Source organism: Rhinatrema bivittatum, chromosome 10, assembly GCF_901001135.1.
Source record: "Rhinatrema bivittatum chromosome 10, aRhiBiv1.1, whole genome shotgun sequence".
In the NCBI taxonomy this organism is placed as follows: domain Eukaryota; kingdom Metazoa; phylum Chordata; class Amphibia; order Gymnophiona; family Rhinatrematidae; genus Rhinatrema; species Rhinatrema bivittatum.
This window is the reverse complement of record NC_042624.1, coordinates 12,070,222-12,087,681: the sequence shown is the minus strand read 5'-3', so window position 1 is coordinate 12,087,681 and position 17,460 is coordinate 12,070,222. Positions and strand designations below refer to the sequence as shown.

Below are 17,460 nucleotides of genomic sequence, written 5' to 3'. Positions count from 1 at the left end.
TCTACCCAGAGGAGCGGGGAAACACGGAGACAGAGTTCCAGGAATGGAAGCACAGAGCAGGCCCCCGAGGAGCGGATACCCAGAGCCAGAGTCCACAATCAGACAGCAGAGATCCAAGGCATGAACCGCAGGTCCGAAGAACAGGAACAAGCACCAGAGGAGCTCAGGGAACTCGTTGCCAAGTCGGTTAGTGTAGGTTAAGTATCTCAGGCTTGTGATGTCATCAGCCAGGGACAATCCTGGTTTTCCCGCCATTGGGCCTTTAAAGGGAGGACAGATGGCATGCACATGTGCCTAAGGAGGCCCGGAATCTGAGCATAGGTCGGCGGCGTCCCAGCCGCCTCATGGGGCATGGAGAGCCAGAAGGAACGCGGGGTGGTAGTGACTGGCCACAGCTGCGAGTTCAGCAGGCGTGGAGAGCTAGTCATGATGTGACATCAGTTGGGTCAACCACGGAAGGCCTCAGCCGATGGTCATAACAGTACCACCCCCCCCCCCCCTTCCTAAGGACCCCTCCCCGGGGGTTTGGGTTTCAGAGGATGTGTGGCATGAAATTGCTAGTTTAGATCCTTATCAAGAATATTGATAGCAGGCTCCCAGCTGTTTTCTTCTGGTCTGAAGCCTTCCCAAGACAGAAGGTACTCCCATTTCTTTCCACGTTTCCACAGATCAAGGATATCTTGAACTTGGTATGTCACAGTCCGCTTCAGATGACAATGGTTGAGGGTCCAGTGGCTTCCTGGAGAATTCAGACAATTCTAACTCTTTTAGTAAGGATACATGGAAGGCATTGCGGATCTTGAGAGAGGAGGGAAGCTGGAGTTTGTAGGTGACTGGACCCAAATGGTGAAGCACTGGAAATGGACCAATGTACCTGGGAGCAAAGCAAGACATAGGAAGCTTGAGACAGATAAACCGGGTGCTGAGCCGGTTTAAACTGGGGAGCTTCATGGTGATGAGCATCAAAGAACTTTTTAGCCCTTTGGGATGCTTGCTGTAGCAACTGTTTTGTGCTGTTCCAGAGTTGATGAAACTCCTGGGCAGTCGACTGGGTTGCTGGGGAGGGAATAGATAATGGAAGGGGTAGTGGCGGGAGAGGCTGACATCCATAGACTACCTGGAAAGCTGATGAACTGGAGGATAAAGGCAGGTTTGAATTGAAGGCAAACTCAGCTCAGGGAAGGCGGTCGGACCAATCATTTTGCAGGAAGTTAACATAGGCTCGGATACATTGTTTAACAGTTCTATTAGTTCTCTCCGCTTGCCTATTGGCTTGGGAGTGATAAGCGGAGGTGAAATCTAGGGAAACGTTGAACTTTTTGCAAATGGACCTCCAGAACCAGGCAGTAAACTGGACTCTTCGGTCCGAAAGGATATGTTTTAGAAGACCGTGGAGCCGGAATACATAGCAGATAAACAATTGCGCGAGTTGAGGTGCCGATGGAAGACTAGGCAGAGCCATGAAGTGGTCCATTTTGGAAAAGCAGTCTACTGTGACCCAAATGGTGTTGTTGCTCATGGAGGGAGGAAGGGCCACAATAAAATCAGTCGTGATATGGGTGCATGGCTCACTAGTGATAGGCAGAGGTTGCAAGATACCCCACGGACATCCCACAGGAGGCTTGTGGCGTGCGCAAGTGGGACAAGACTCCACATAGGCCTGTGCATCTTTCTTCATGGTAGGCCACCAATAAAACCACTGGCGAGCGGCCAGAGTCTGGACTGTCCAGGGTGTCCTGCAGTAAGGGAGGCATTAGCCCAATGGAGGACCATCCAGCATAGCTGATGAGGAACCACCATCTTCCCAGGTGGGACCAGAAAGATGGCAGTCAGTATGATCTTAGCAGGGTCAATTATATGCCGTGGAGCGTCTGTAACATTCTCTGGAACGAAGGACCTGGAGAGGACATTGGCTCGGCAATTCTTGTTGGCCAGTCCTTAGCGCAGCAGGAAGTTAAATTGGGTAAAATAAAGAGGGCCCAGCGGGCCTGACAGTGATTCAAGCATTCACGGTGTAAATACTCAAGGTTTTTGTGGTCTGTACACACTGTGATCTGATGCTGGGCTCCCTCGAGCCAGGGACACCATTCCTCAAAGGCTAGCTTAATAGCCAGCAGCTCCTTATCCCCTATAGCGTAATTCCAGTTCGTGGGAGAGAAGCAACTGGAAAAGAAGGAGCATGGATGTAGGGTATGAGTAGTCAAGTACTGGCTTAGGACTGCCCCTACTCCCACGTCAGAGGCATCGACCTCAACAATGAATGGGCATCTGGGATCCGGATGATGGAGAAAAGCGGTCTTGAGATCCTGGAAGGCGGCCATGGCCTCGGGTGACCAATGGGAAGGATTGGCCCCATTGTGAGCCATGGCCGTGAGGGCTGCGGTCAGAGTAGAGTAATGATGAAGGACTGGTAGTAATTGGCAAAGCCAAGGAATCTTTGTAAGGACCGAAGGCCTGTAGGCTGTGGCCAGTCTCAAATGCTTTTCAACTTCTGAGGGCCCATTCTGCAATCTTATCTGGAGACTATGTGGCCAAGAAAGGGGATGATCTGCTCAAAAGAACATTTTTCGAGTTTGGCATAGAGCTTTTGTTTCGTAGACGCTGGAGGACATGGGAGACGTCGTGGCGGAAGCTCTGTAGATCTTTAGAGAACACTAAAATGTCATTGAGATACACCACAACCTCATTCATCAAACTCTGGAAGACAGCTGGGGCATTGCAAAGGCCAAACGGCATCACAAGATATTGAAAGTGGCTGTCTTGAGTATTAAAATCTGTCTTCCATTCATCTCCTTTGTGGATTCGAAATAAATTATAGGCTTCCATGAGGTCCAATTTGGAGAAGATATTCACTCCCTGGAGCCTGTCAAAAAGTTCAGAAATTAAAGGTAGTGGATAGCAGTCTTTCAGGGTGATCTCGTTCAAACCCTGATAGTAGATGCAGGGATGGAGCGATCCATCCTTTTTCCCCACAAAGAAAAAAACCTGCTTCAGTGGGAGACTTGGAGGGTCAAATAAACCCCTAGCCAGGTTCTCGTGGATGTTCTCTGACATGGCCTGAGTCTTTCTGAGCGACAATGGATAGATTCTTCCTCAAAGAGGCTCAGTGTTGTGTAACAAGTTGATTGCACAATCGTAGGTATGATGCAGAGGCAGTGTCTGCGGCCTTTTTGGAGAACACATCCGCATAAGCTGAGTATTGAGGTGGAAGGCCAGGAGGTGAAAGCGAAGTACTAAGGCAAGGCAAAGGCAAGATGGGCTCCAGACAGTTGGCGTGGCAAAAGGAACCCCAGCGGGAAAGTTGTAAGGTGGCCCAGTCAAACTGAGGGGTGTGCTGTTGTAGCCATGGCAGTCCTAAAACCACAGGATGTATGGCCTTGTCCAGAATGTGGAAGGAAATGCACTCCATGTGCAGGGCCCCAGTGCAGAGACAAATAGGAGCTGTGGTATGGGTAACCTGACCAGGCAGTGGCTCTCCATGGATGGAAGAAAGGAGTAGAGTTACAAGAGAGTGGATGGTGGGAATCTGGATGTGTTCTGTCAACCTGTGATTAGTAGGGATGTGAATCGTTTTTCGACGATTAAAATTATCGTCCGATAATTTTAATATCGTCTTAAACCGTTATGGAACACAATACAATAGAGATTCTAACGATTTATCGTTATAAATCGTTAGAATCGTGAGCCGGCACACTAAAACCCCCTAAAACCCACCCCCGACCCTTTAAATTAAATCCCCCACCCTCCCGAACCCCCCCCAAATGACTTAAATAACCTGGGTGTCCAGCGGCGGTCCGGAACGGCAGCGGTCCGGAACGGGCTCCTGCTATTGAATCTTGTTGTCTTCAGCCGGCGCCATTTTCCAAAATGGCGCCGAAAAATGGCGGCGGCCATAGACCAACACGATTCCACGGCAGGAGGTCCTTCCGGACCCCCGCTGGACTTTTGGCAAGTCTTGTGGGGGTCAGGAGGCCCCCCCCAAGCTGGCCAAAAGTTCCTGGAGGTCCAGCGGGGGTCAGGGAGCGATTTCCCGCCGCGAATCGTTTTCCGTAAGGAAAATGGCGCCGGCAGGAGATCGACTGCAGGAGGTCGTTCAGTGAGGCGCCGGAACCCTCGCGGAACGACCTCCTGCAGTCGATCTCCTGCCGGCGCCATTTTCCGTACGGAAAACGATTCGCGGTGGGAAATCGCTCCCTGACCCCCGCTGGACCTCCAGGAACTTTTGGCCAGCTTGGGGGGGGGCCTCCTGACCCCCACAAGACTTGCCAAAAGTCCAGCGGGGGTCCGGAAGGACCTCCTGCCGTGGAATCGTGTTGGTCTATGGCCGCCGCCATTTTTCGGCGCCATTTTGGAAAATGGCGCCGGCTGAAGACAACAAGATTCAATAGCAGGAGCCCGTTCCGGACCGCCGCTGGACACCCAGGTTATTTAAGTCATTTGGGGGGGTTTCGGGAGGGTGGGAGATTTAATTTAAAGGGTCGGGGGTGGGTTTTTAGGGGGTTTTAATGTGCCGGCTCACGATTTTACGATTTTTCACGATATTTACCCCCCCCAAACGGCAACAATACGATTCCCTCCCCCTCCCAGCCGAAATCGATCGTTAAGACGATCGAGGACACGATTCACATCTCTAGTGATTAGTACCGTATTGGTACACATGGTCAGGACCTACATCACTAATCAAGCGTTTGTCTTTTATGATATACAAGCCGTTAAGCCCGTTAAAACGGGCTACATCCCTCTGTCTCTCACCTCCCCCTCATTCTCTCTCCCCTCACTCTTCACCACCCCCTACCTCCCTACCTCCCTCCCTCACACTCACCCACTCCTCCCCACCCTCCCTCTCCTCCCACTCAGTCCCTCCCTCCCACTCAGTCTCACTCACTCCCACCCACCTCTCTCCCTCCCTCCTCTATCCCTCTCACTCAGTCCCACTCCCTCCCTCCCTCCCAGTCCCACTCCCTCCCTCAGTCCCACTCACTCCCTCCCCCCACCACTCAGTCCCCCCTCTCCCTCTCACTCAGTCCCACTCCCTCCCTCCCCCCTCTCACACTCCCACTCCCTCCCTCTCACTCAGTCCCACTCCCTCTCCCTCCTCCCCTCTCACTCAGTCCCTCCCTCTCTCTCTCCTCCCTCACTGCTGCCGCCCGTCTTCGCCGCTGCGGCCCTGACTCTCACTTCTCCCTCATTCTCACTCTCCCCTCACTCAGTCCCTCCCTCCCAGCCCCTCCCTCTCACTCAGTCCCTCCCTCACAGCCCCTCCCCCTCACTCAATCCCTCCCTCACAGCCCCTCCCCCTCACTCAATCCCTCCCTCCCAGCCCCTCACTCAATCCCTCCCTCCCAGCCCCTCCCCCTCACTCAATCCCTCCCTCTCACTCAGTCCCTCCCTCCCACTCTCTCACTCAGTCCCTCCCTCTCAGTCCGTCCCTCCCTCTCTCCTGGCCGCTGCTGCTACCGCTACCTGCCGCTACTGCTACTGCTGCCCGCTACCGCCGCCGCTACCGCTACCGCCGCCGCCCGCCGCCGCTACCGCCCGCTACCGCTACCGCCGCCGCCCGCCGCCGATAACGCCGCCGCCCGCCGCCGCTACCGCCGCCGCCGCCCGCTGCTGCTACCGCTGCCGCCCGCCGCCGCTACCGCCCGCCGATGCTACCGCCCGCTGACGCTACCGCCGCCCGCTGACGCTATCGCTGCTGCCGCTGCCCGCTATCGCTACCGCCGCTACCGCCCGCTGCCGCTACCGCAGGTGCCGCCGCCGCCCGCTACCGCTACCACCGCCGCCCGCTGCCGCTACCGCCGCCGCCGCCATGTTTTGTTTTTTTTTGACGCTGCCTAAGAACGACGTGCTCGCCCGCACATGCGCAGTAGAGCTGCTCTCTACTGCGCATTTGCGGCACGTCGGTCAAGCTTCGTTTATTAGGTAGGATTGTAACCGAATCTATTTGGCACCTGTTAGAATGTTATAGTGTACGCATTCACCTACTTTAATTTATGTGCCTACATGTAAACCATTGCGATGGTATATAAAACTTAGCAATGTTATAGAAAAGATTTTAAATACATAAATAAATTATTTTAAAATAAAATTTCTACCAGTACCACAGTCCACAAGAGCCATGCCATCCCAGGAGCCAAGCTGCTTCGGTCTCTGGGGTGGAAAGGGTCTACTGTAGAAAGCACATGAGACCCCCCCACCCACCACCGTAAGGAAGGAGAGCACCCGGTGCCTCCGGAGACCCCTCCTGCAGCCGTTGATGTTCAAAGTGCAAATGTCAACAATGCAGACGGTCACATGGGGCGTAAACTTACAAGGGGTCACCTGCCCTATGACGGTCCTCTTTCTTCAGTCCGTCAGGCTGGCCAAGCACCTCCTCAGATGACAGGAGGAGGGTCGGCTCAGCCGAGGGAATGAGGAATCCCGGGAGGCCAAGGGACTCTACGGAATCTGGATGCCCTACCTTAGGGGATTGACCCTCATTCCCTACCTCCCTGGTAAGGGAATCAGACCTCCCCCTGGAGCAAGAAACATCGGACCGGCAGAAAGAGGCGCATTCTGTGAAGGAGCGCCCATATCTTCCTCTGCTCCCCTCAATTGTACAGGGGGCTTCTAAACACTCGGGAGGGGGCTCTGCTTCTCCACTTGTGCTCTCCTCTGCTTGCCGATGCACAGATGGAGGGTTAGAAATCTCCCTAGTCCTGTTGGTCCCTGGCTCGGACTCCGGAGGTCTTCCCCTTCCTACTATCACGTCACTAGCAGACGGATTTGCCTCATACAGTGGGATGGGAGGACCAGATGTCCTGGCCTTCAAATCATCAGAGCCGTCACCAGGGAGTGGGCTGTACAGAGGGAGGTCTAGGGCAGCAGTAAACAGGAAGGGGGACTCCAACGGAGCACCACAGACCAGTTCTAAGAAGCTGTCAATGTCCCAGCTGTGGATACATGCTCCAGAAGCATCTATAATCAGGGAGTCCAAGTATAGGCGGTGGGGCCTTCTTCTTAGGGCTGGGTGGGTGGACCTCAACAGCTAGGGACCAAATCGACCCAGCCCCATAGGCCTTGAGGTATGACCCATGGCCCAGGAGTCCCCTCTTCCTAGAGGTGATGATGGAGGGGTCCTTTGTGGGCATGACACTCTCATGGGCAGCTAGTGCCTTCCCCTCATCCAACTCCTTGTCTGATGCAGACTTCCCTTCCCTCCCTGTTGAAGAATCCCCGGAGGGGCTGTTCGGCAGGACTGACCCGGGTCCAAGCTGTCACCAACTGAGGCTCCCTTTCATCGGTTACGAACCCTGCTTCCCTTCTTGGGTGGAGGCCTGGCTGTCTCCAACTCACAACCAGGAGAGGGGGGGGGGGAGGAGAGAGATCCACTTAGCAAGCAGGGGGTGGCTTAATCTTTTTCTCCCTGCCGCTGATGTCTTTCCCAGTCGTCGTTCCTAGAACGGATGAGTCAGATTGAATGCCCTTCATCTCTGACGGGGGGATGGAATCCTCCGAGGCCTGCTGAGGCAAAGCAGCTCTTTTTGGCTTCCTCTTCTTTTCAGGCTCAGCAAGTGGAGCAGGCGTAGTGAATGGCTCTCTCAGGGTTGAGGGGACCCTGGCATCCGGGGTGCTGCTCGTGAGCTCTGCGGCTCTGGGAGGACCGGCATCGGGGGCGACCTCGTGCCCTGTCGGGGGTTGTCCTTACCGTGTACACTCTTTCCGCACATGTCCTATCTCCTTGCAGAGGAAGCACTGGTCCTCCAACGTGCTGTAATAGATTTTATAGGAGCGGACCCCATCCCACACAGGGAACCATCCCTCGATGCCTTCTTTCCCCCTGGGGAGCACTATCCAAGCCTGCCGCCGGTGGGACTCCATGTGCCTCATCACCTTCAATTTAAACCCTAGGGGAAGGACAGAGATGGAAGACTTCACTTCCCCCAGAGAGTTGAGCTGTTACCTCAGCCCAGCTTCCATCAGAAAAGGTACATTAGAGAGAACAATTCATAACCCTTGGCATCCAGAGGCTCTAGAGAATGAAAAGTGTCTTCAACCACTATCCCGATGATAAGGGCTTTGTGAACGGTAGCTAGGGAGCGGAAATAAACCACTGCTCTGCCGCTTTCTCTGCTTGCAGAATGGAAATTCTCCACTCCTATGACTTTGGCCGCCACTAATGCGTAGCCATGGATGTCATCTGTGGCCAACATCTCGCATATTGTCACATGTTTGCGGCTCAGGCCACAACGCCCCCCCATTATGACACGTGATGGGGGGGGGGGGGGGTTGCCTGTCCCTATTTCTGGTGGGAGGGGAGGCGGGGGGTCCAGCTGCAATGGCTGCATAGGAAAGGCCAACTGTAAGTAGTGTAGTCTGGCTTGGGACCTCCCGTCTTGTCTTTTCTTTCTTTCTCCCACCCTGGGCTCTACCTTCAGAACCCTTGCTGTTCCCCATGGCGAATGCAACCGGAATGAAGATGGAAGGGATGGACATACCCTCATACATGGTGTGAGTCATTGGAGTGTGCACCTTCGGTGACGTAGCAAGGGCAGGAAGTCCTGCAGTAGCCTCTCTCTGGGGGCTGCTCATAGTGTCCCTGTTGGTGTTGGTTGGAGGGGGTCCATCCATGGAAACGTCCCTAACGCTTTCGCTGATGACTCTCTTAGTTCGGTCACCCTGGGGACCGCTCGTGATTGTCACGGAAGCAGCCTTAAGTTTCCCCCTGGGTTGATCCACATCTCCAGAAACTGCCTTCAAGGGAGGGGATCCTCCATGGCGAATGTCTCGCTCAGGCGTGGTATGGAGAGAGCTCCCTCCACCCCAGTCTGCCCATAGTAGTGGGCCCACTGCACCCGCTGCTCCAGCTGAGAAATGTTGACTTCAGCGGGTCGCTGGAATGTGCTAGAGGTCCCCTCCCCTGGACTTTCTGGTCCTAACTCTTGACAGGGCTCAGTGGTCAGTGTGTCTGGCTCCGTGTTCTTTCGTAGCTTGAGTTGGGCTCTGGAGTCCTTCCTCCATCTGGCTGGACCTTTCCGGGGCATGATGACTTTGAGAGTGGTTCCTAGTCGTCATCGATGCCACCGTACACGACCAGGGAAGGGGGGGGGGGGGGTCACTCCTTGATGCAGGGGCCTTGAAAGTCACAATAGGTGAGTCCTTCCTAGGACCCTCAGCCTTCCTGGATTTCAGCGTACCAGAAAACCAAAACAACAAAGGATGGGAAGGGAAAAGGGGAAAAGCAGTGGGTGGAGTGGACCTAAGCAGTGGAGGGAGTAGGAATATGGATGGGGGAGGGGGGAGGGGGGGGAGCACACTCAGGAAACCAGGAACCTGTAAGGAACCTTTCAGAAGCCAATTAGAAAAAGGTTGTGCACAGGCTAACAGGCGCTGTGCAAGGTATGATTGCCTCTGTGGGGGAAGAAAACTCAAATAAAAGTAAGTAAAAGAAAAACAAAAAACTAGACAAGGAACCGAACCAAACCAAACTTTGTCTCCGAAATTTGCAGATGACACAAAATTGTTCAGAGTAGTTAAATCACAAGCAGATTGTGATAAATTGCAGGAAGACCTTGTGAGACTGGAAAATTGGGCATCCAAATGGCAGATGAAATTTAATGTGGGTAAGTGCAAGGTGATGCATATAGGGAAAAATAACCCATGCTATAATTACACAATGTTGGGTTCCATATTAGGTGCTACAACCCAAGAAAGAGATCTAGGTGTCATAGTGGATAACACATTGAAATCGTCGGTTCAGTGTGCTGCGGCAGTCAAAAAAGCAAACAGAATGTTGGGAATTATTAGAAAGGGAATGGTGAACAAAACAAAAAAATGTCATAATGCCTCTGTATTGCTCCAAGGTGAGACTGCACCTTGAATACTGTGTACAATTCTGGTCGCCGCATCTCAAAAAAGATATAATTGCGATGGAGAAGGTACAGAGAAGGGCTACCAAAATGATAAGGGGAATGGAACAACTCCCCTATGAGGAAAGACTAAAGAGGTTAGGACTTTTCAGCTTGGAGAAGAGACGACTGAGGGGGGGATATGATAGAGGTGTTTAAAATCATGAGAGGTCTAGAACGGGTAGATGTGAATCGGTTATTTACTCTTTCGGATAGTAGAAAGACTAGGGGGTACTCCATGAAGTAAGCATGGGGCACATTTAAAACTAATCAGAGAAAGTTCTTTTTTACTCAACGCACAATTAAACTCTGGAATTTGTTGCCAGAGGATGTGGTCAGTGCAGTTAGTACAGCTGTGTTTAAAAAAGGATTGGATAAGTTCTTGGAGGAGAAGTCCATTACCTGCTATTAAGTTCACTTAGAGAATAGCCACAGCCATTAGCAACGGTTACATGGAATAGACTTGGTTTTTGGGTAATTGCCAGGTTTTTATGGCCTGGATTGGCCACTGTTGGAAACAGGATGCTGGGCTTGATGGACCCTTGGTCTGACCCAGTATGGCATTTTCTTATGTTCTTATGACTCAAGGAACACAAAGGAACAAACAACACACCAGCAAAAAAAAAAAATTAAATCAACAAAATTATACTGGCCAAGGAACAAACTAAATAAGCAAAACAACAAAACTCACAAAATACACTCTAAAGGAAGACAACTAAAGAAAATGGGGGAGGGGAGAGGGGAACACTGCAACAACTCCTGCCCCACCCCAAGTAGCTTGCCTGGGAAAAACCTCAGCAGAAAAGTTTGAAAAATGGCTTACCTTGGGCGAGGCAGCAGTAGCAGTGAATCCAACTCCCCTGAAGACAAAACCAAGAGAAAAAAGAAAGATTCTTCCCTTCTTAGGGGGAAAGAAATAAACCAGGGGGGAGAAAACTTTCCCCTGAAAAGAAAAGCAGCTCCTCTCTTCTCAGGAAAAAGCTCCCACTGCAGCCTCCAGACACCAGGAGGCGTGAGAGAGGACTAGAAGGACTACAACTCCCAAGCTCTTAGAGGCACAGCTTGACCCATGGGTAGGGGAGGAAACAGAGCAGCCAGTTGTTTGCCATAATAGTGAATCAGCTGTACCTGAATCGATGGTCATTGAAGAGGAAGGTGTACCTGAATGGTGGAGCTGGCATGAAGAGGCCTGCTCTTCAGAGGAAGAGGGAAGTCTCGTGGAGGTGGATTCGTTGACAGAGGCGTCCTCGCAGTCATCCTTGGAAACAGAGTGAGTGACATGGTTGGTGGAAGGGAGATTTAAAACACTGAGAGAAATGTTCCTTGTTTTTACTTGGTTTTCAAGAGTGGGCTCTTACTAGATTGTGGTTTGGGAAGACTGCTGCCTGCATCACATCATAGGAGAGTTGTGCAGTCCCCTAGCAGGGCGGCAGTGGCTGGCTAAAAGGCCTAAGCATTACTTTTTGTGTTCTGAAGAACAGGAGATATTTTAAAAACCCAGCTGTTGGACTGGGGGGGGGGGGGAGTAGCAAAAGGACTCTTCTGGAGCAATACAGAAGTTTATAAAACTTGTTTCCATTTATCCTTTATCCTGGTTATGTTCTTGTGGTAAAAACAAATAAAATCATACACATCGCAGGTATACAGGCCCAAACCTGCCCCCTGCTGCCATCCCATCTGAGTTTCAAAGGCCCTATGGGGCCAAACTTGCTGCTCCCAAATCAAACCAGCCCATTTCAATATTTAAAAATAATTCTTTTGGCTGGGCAGCGAGGAAATAATATGAACCAGAGAAAGAGGGGTGAAAAAAGGACAGAAAAACTAAAATAGGAACAGTACCTTGGGGAAAACAAGGTAAATAGTTGCATGAACTAGCCAATAAGCACTGTATACAATCTTGCAAATAATACAATAAAAACATGGCAAGTGGTCTTGGGAGAGCAAGGGGGGTGGGAAAGGACGGTACGGGGCAAAAACATAGAGCTTATCCCCTCCCCCTGCCCCCCCCCCCCCCTTACTCATCTAAGGGCATAAAGGAATAAGCACTGTATACAGTCTTGCAAATAATACAATAAAAGGCATGGCAAGGGTTTTGAAAAGGGCAACGGAGGGTAATAAAGAGGGCAAGGGGGCACTAGGTGGGGTCCAGTTCTGGATATGCCTGTTTAAAGAGCCAAGTCTTTAGCCCTTTTCTGAATTTCTGAGTACAGGCTTCTAGTCGGAGCTCGAGGGGCCATGGTGTTCCAGAGGGTAGGGCCTGCGATAGAGAGGTCTCGCTCCCTGGTGGAGGTGAGGGGTGCGATTTTTAAAGGTGGGGATGTAGAGGGTTCCTTTGTGGGCAGTTCTGGTGGGGCGGTTGGAGGGGTGGAAGCAGGGAGCATCCTTAAGCCAGGGGAGATTGTGGTTGTAAAGGGACTTGGGAATGACGGTGAGGGTTTTGTATCTGATGCGGGAGGAGATGGGGAGCCAATGAAGTTCCTTAAGGATAGGGGTGATATGGTCGGCTTTGCGGGTATTAGTTAGGATTCTGGCCATTGCATTCTGCAACATTTGGAGGGGTTTGATAGTAGAGTAGAGGAGGCCTAGGAGTAAAGAATTGCAGTAATCCATTTTTTGCTAGTAGTGTCACTTGTAAGTCTGTACGGAAGCCTTGTGCATGGAGCAGGGGTTTAAGTTTTTTTTTTTTTTTTGAGGATATGGAGCTTAAAGATGCCTTCTTTTAGGGTTGTGTTAATGTGTCTTTTTAAGTTTAGTTGGTTGTCTATGGAGACCCCAAGATCTCGTACGGTGAGCGGGAAGGAATACAAGGGGGTGGGTGGTGCTAGGTTGTGGTGATTAGATATGATGAGGAGTTCAGTTTTTGAGGTGTTTAAGGCCAGAAGGAGGTTGGTGAGGAGTGTGTTTATGGAAGCAAGGCAGTTTTCCCAAAACTTTAGAGATTTGGGGAGGGACTCTTGAATAGGGATGAGGATTTGGACGTCATCGGCATATAGGAAAATCTTGAGGCCAAGGTCGGAGAGGAGATGGCAGAGTGGCAACAAGTATATATTAAAGAGGGTGGAGGATAAAGAGGAGTCCTGAGGGACACCTTGGGTAAGGGGGACATGAGACGATTCAGAGTTTGTGATTTTTACAGTGTAGTCTCTTTTATTCAGGTAGGAGGTAAACCAATGTAGGGCTGTGCCTATAATACCAATTTCAGATAGGCAGGTAAGGAGGATCTTGTGGCTAATGGTATTGAAGGCTGAAGAGATATCGAGGAGGGCAAGGATAAAGGATTGCCAGTGGTCTATGCCCTTGAGAAGAGTGTCAGTGAATGAGAGTAAGAGGCTTTCTGTACTGAGTGACTTACGGAAGCCGAATTGGGATGGGTGTAAAATGTCATGATCTTCCAGGTATTCGGAGAGCTGGGCATTGATGACCTTTTCCATAATTTTGGCTAAAAAGGGAAGGTTGGAGATGGGACGGTAATTGGTGGGGTCAGGGTAGGTTTTTTGAGGAGGGGCTTGACAAGGGCAAGTTTGCGGGGGTCTGGGACTTTGCCATGGGAGAGGGAGCAGATGATTATATCGGCAAGGGGTTTAGCGATGATCATGGGGATGGATAGTAGTGCTTTGGTGGGGATGGTATAAGACGTAAGATGGGAGAATTAGAGTGTATAGCACTTAATGAAGAGGTAGACATAATTGGCATCAAAGAGACCTGGTGGAAAGCCAATGGGACAGTGCTATACAGGGTACAAATCATACTGCAATGATAGGGTTGATCAACTTGGGAAGGGATGGTGCTTTATGTCCGGGATGGCAGAGTCAAACAGGATAAAGGTCCTGCAAGAGACAGAAAGCACAGTAGATTCTTTATGGATAGAAATTCCATATATGTTAGGGAAGAGTGATGATGGAATGCTAAGAGAAAATAAAGGAGGATAATTGTTAACATTTTGAGGTGTTGAAGTGGATTCTTGGGTACTGCGGAGATGGCCACTCCCACGATTGAGGAGCCCCATGAGGAACCACAGTACTAGGCTAGACTCTATGTACGCAGACACAGAGAATTTGTATTTATTATACAGCTTGATGGTTACTGCCCGGGGTGGACAGTAGTAAGGCAACCCAGTAGAAGCAGTCCAGAGGTCCTCGGCAGAGGAGACCAGTCCCACTCTTGAGTAGATGAAAAGCAGCGTAGGGTACCAAAGGCAGGACCCAGATGTAGACTCCAAGGGCTGAAACTGGAACAGACTGAGAGTGTTAGTACTACTTACTGAGTAGTTAGCTGTATGGATGGAGATCCTGGCAGGCAGAAGCAAAGCAGTTGCAGGCACCAGTGTAGGGAGCACAGGCTCTCGAAGATCGAGTACCTGGTTTCCCAGATAGGTACCTGAAAGAGAAAAGATGGGCCCCCGAGGAGCAGGTACCCAGGTTAGCGATGAATTACCCTAAAGAGCAGAGAGAGAGAGCTTCCAGCAGCCGCTGGGAAGCAGCAGAGCAGCTTAGACCGGAGCGCTTCCAATCCTTGCTAACTCAGTTTTTTAGCAAACAAAGGGTAGGCTAAATACCAGGATATGCTGACGTCACTCAGAGGGGACGCCCCCGAGGTTCCCGCCATGATGTGGATAAAGACGTGGGTGGCATGTGCACCCTAGGAGGCCCTTAGGAGAAAACATGGCGAACGCTGTCACCATTGCCAATCCGGGGACGCTGGGGAGAGTGGCATGAAGACACAGTGGCAGCCAACCTCCCAAGGCTTGGAGAGAGAAGAAAGAAAGGTGAGGCACAAAGGTCGAAGCAGTCTTGAGACCGGATGCAACAATAATCAATTTGGCAATACAGTAATAATGGGAGATTTCATTTATCCAAATATTGACTGGATAAACGAAACATAAGAACATACTGGAAAGGTAAAGTTCCTGGATGGAATCAATGACTGCTTCATGGAGGATTTGGTCCAGGAACCACTGAGAGTGATCTATTTTAGATCTAATTCTTAATGGAATACAGGATTATGTGAAAGAGGTAACAGTGGCAGGGCCATTAAGCAACAGTGATCATACATGATCCAATTTGAATTAATGACTGGAAGGAGAACAAGTAAATCTACAACTCTAAAACTAAACTTCAAAAAGGAAGACTTGATAAAATGAAATAGTGAGACAAAATCTGAAAGGTTGCACTACAAAGTTTGAGGGTGCAACAGGTGTGGACACTGTTTAAAAATACTATCTTAGAAGCACAGTCCAGATGTATTCCACAAATTAAGAAAGGTTGTAAACAAAGGCCAAATGTCTGCTGGTCTTGATATCGACATGTCAGGAGGAAGCAAGATTTCACAGGTCCCTGTATTGAGGGGACATTTCAGGAGGCCACAGGATATGACAAACCAGTGTTGTGGATGGAGAAATGTTGAATGCCACAGTCTGTGTCAGACAACATAAGTGTTGATGTGGAAGTGTCATTGTAGCAGTAGGATGTGACATCTCAAATGTTGGATGTGTCAGGAAGGCAGGCAGGCTAACTCAGATACCAGCATTGTTGATGAGTATGTTTTCCAGAGGCAGCAGGATGTGACCATCCCCAGTGTTGTTGTTGTTGTTGCAGATGTGTCACTAGGCAGCAGAATATGACCTCGTAGGGGTGTGCATTCGTTTGCAACGTACTGGTAATCCGCAACGTATAGGGCAATATTCGTTGTATTCATGGGGAAGCAAAACGTTTCACAAATCTTCACCGAATATTCGTCCGTCTAAAGGAGCGAATTTAAACAACCCACAAGACTTACCAACACTCCCTGGTGGTCCAGCGGGGGGGTCTGGGAGCCAATCTACTGCACTCACGCCGTTAGCTGCAGGCATTCAAAATGGCGCCAATAGCCTTTGCCCTTACTATGTCCACATGGGGCCATTGGTCGGCTCCTGTCACATGGCAGGAGCACAAGATGGAGCCGGCCATCCATTGCTCCTAACATATGACAGGGGGCGACCAATGGGCAACCGGTAGCCCCTGTGACATAGTAAGGGCAAAGGCTATCGGCTGCTATTTGAATACTGGCAGCCGACAGCCCGAGTGCAGGAGGTCGCTCCCGGATCTCCGATGGACCACCAGGGACTTTTTGGCAAGTCTTGGTGGAGGGTCAGGAGGGTGGGGGTTGTAGTGTTAATTCAATTTTAGCTGGGAAATGAATAATAATGAATGCATGAACGTATCAGGGGAGGGGGCCCTTGCCGAATGCAACATATCTGCCCCCCGACGAATACTGAATGCAATATATGCCGTCCTTCTGCACATCCCTAAGATGACTGACCCGAGTATTGTTGATGGGTACGTATCATGGAGGGAGCAGGATGTGACAGGTCTCAGTGTTGTTAAGGGGACGGTCAGGAATAAACCAGGAATAGTGAACGTCCTAGCGCTCTTCATAGGAAAAAGTCAGGAGGAAGTTAGTTGAGTTTAGACTCCAGTGTGGTATTTCTTGGTGACTGGTCAGGAGGAGTGGTGAGGGTTTGATGGGACATCTGAGGAGGTAGAAGAATGTAATGGGCCATTGTGTTTTTGTTGGCAATGTGTCAATAGGCAGCAGGTTGAGTCAGACCCCAGTATGGTTAAGGGAGATGGGTCTTGAGGAAGGTCAGCTGAGTCCAATAATAGTAGTGTTGCAGAGTATCAGGAGAAAGCAGGAGGAGTTAACCCACTGTCTTGTTAATGGGGACATGATACACTAGGATGTGACAGACCACAGTGCTCTTGATGGAGACAAATCAGGAGTCAGAAACAGTTAGAATCTGTGTGTTATTGGTGAGGACATGTCAGAAGGCAGCAGGATGTGGCAAGCCCCGTAGTTCTTGGTAGGGACATGTCGGGAGGAAACATTCTATGTCACAACCCAGTGTCATTTATGGGGTTGGTGACAAGGGGAAGTAAAGCTAATACCACAGTTGTATTATTGGGGACCATGTCAGGAGAACTGAAGCTACCGTGTTGTTGGTGAAGGCATGTGAGGGAGGAGCCGGATATGGCATGGCAGACCCCAGGGTTTGTTGAATGTGGACCTGTCAGGAGGGGCAGCAGGCTGAGGTCAGACCCCAGTGGTGGGTGATGGAAACATGTAAGGATGAAGTACGCTTGAGTCATATCCCAGTGATGTTTTTGGGGGGATCATGACAGGGCCCCAGTTTTTATTGTTGGGGATGTTTCAAACGGCATGTAGGATGTGTACAGGTCCTAGTGTGTGTTTATGGGGACTTGTCAGGAGGCACAGCCTGAGTCAGGACCCCAAGTTGTTTTTTTTTTTATTTAGATTTTTTATTTATTTTCCCCCCTTTTCCACAACTTGTTTCAGTTGCTTCAAATGTGATTACATTCAGGTACTTGAGGTATTTCCCGATCCCCAGATTTGTGTTGATGGGTTTGACAATCCCAGTATTGTTGCTGGGGATGTGGCAGGTATGAAGCAGGTTTGAAGCACAACCCTGAGTGGGTGATGGGGATATGGCAGGCATCAGTATTGTTGGGGGGGGGGGGGGAATTCAGGAGTCAGCAGGATGTGACAGCCAAAGTGTTGTTGATTGGGCCATGTCAGG

The 17,460-nt window shown here is 50.6% G+C and overlaps 1 long non-coding RNA gene across 1 annotated transcript in view; it reads right to left on the bottom strand.

Moving 5' to 3' along the window:
• LOC115100198 overlaps positions 1-10,881 on the bottom strand; it is a 332,354-nt gene extending 321,473 nt beyond the window's left edge. Inside the window, exon 1 of the long non-coding RNA XR_003858993.1 lies at positions 10,711-10,881. This is a non-coding gene — a long non-coding RNA (uncharacterized LOC115100198). The remainder of the gene's footprint in view (positions 1-10,710) is intronic.
• Between the last annotated feature and the right edge of the window lie 6,579 nt (positions 10,882-17,460).